This window comes from Tursiops truncatus, chromosome 13 (assembly GCF_011762595.2).
Source record: "Tursiops truncatus isolate mTurTru1 chromosome 13, mTurTru1.mat.Y, whole genome shotgun sequence".
Taxonomy (NCBI): Eukaryota; Metazoa; Chordata; class Mammalia; order Artiodactyla; family Delphinidae; genus Tursiops; species Tursiops truncatus.
In genome coordinates, this window is record NC_047046.1 from 82,270,089 (window position 1) to 82,270,582 (window position 494).

The following is a 494-nucleotide window of genomic DNA, read 5'->3' on the forward strand; positions in this document are numbered from 1 at the left end:
TATGACAAAAATCAAGAAAGAGGTTACTGGGAAATATGTCTGGAACAATGGGAATAAACTGAATTTATATGAAATAGAGACCGCAGGTTAGAATGTTGACTTTTCCTTAATGATCTAAAAGTGATTTCTCAAGAGAACTTCAGTGGAAAAGTGTACACACACTTGTGCACACAGCTTTACACGGAAGGTTACAGTAGTTGATATTTTAAAAGGAAATTTGCAGTGGGAGTTCAACTACCTAAGAATAGACCCATGTTTACAGTAATGCTTAAAGGATTATTCTTTTTCTTTTGGGATATCTTAAAGTAGATACTAATAGATGCGAGCTGTTGATGACAATACAGAAAAGGCTTGAGAATTCCAAGAATAGTTACAAGAAGTCAAAATCTGTGCCTCCTTTTTGTGCTAAAATTCTTATCACATGGTGACGTATCAGAATTATACTTGTAAATGTAACATTCAACAGATTTTATTTACAGGATGTTTTCTACTGA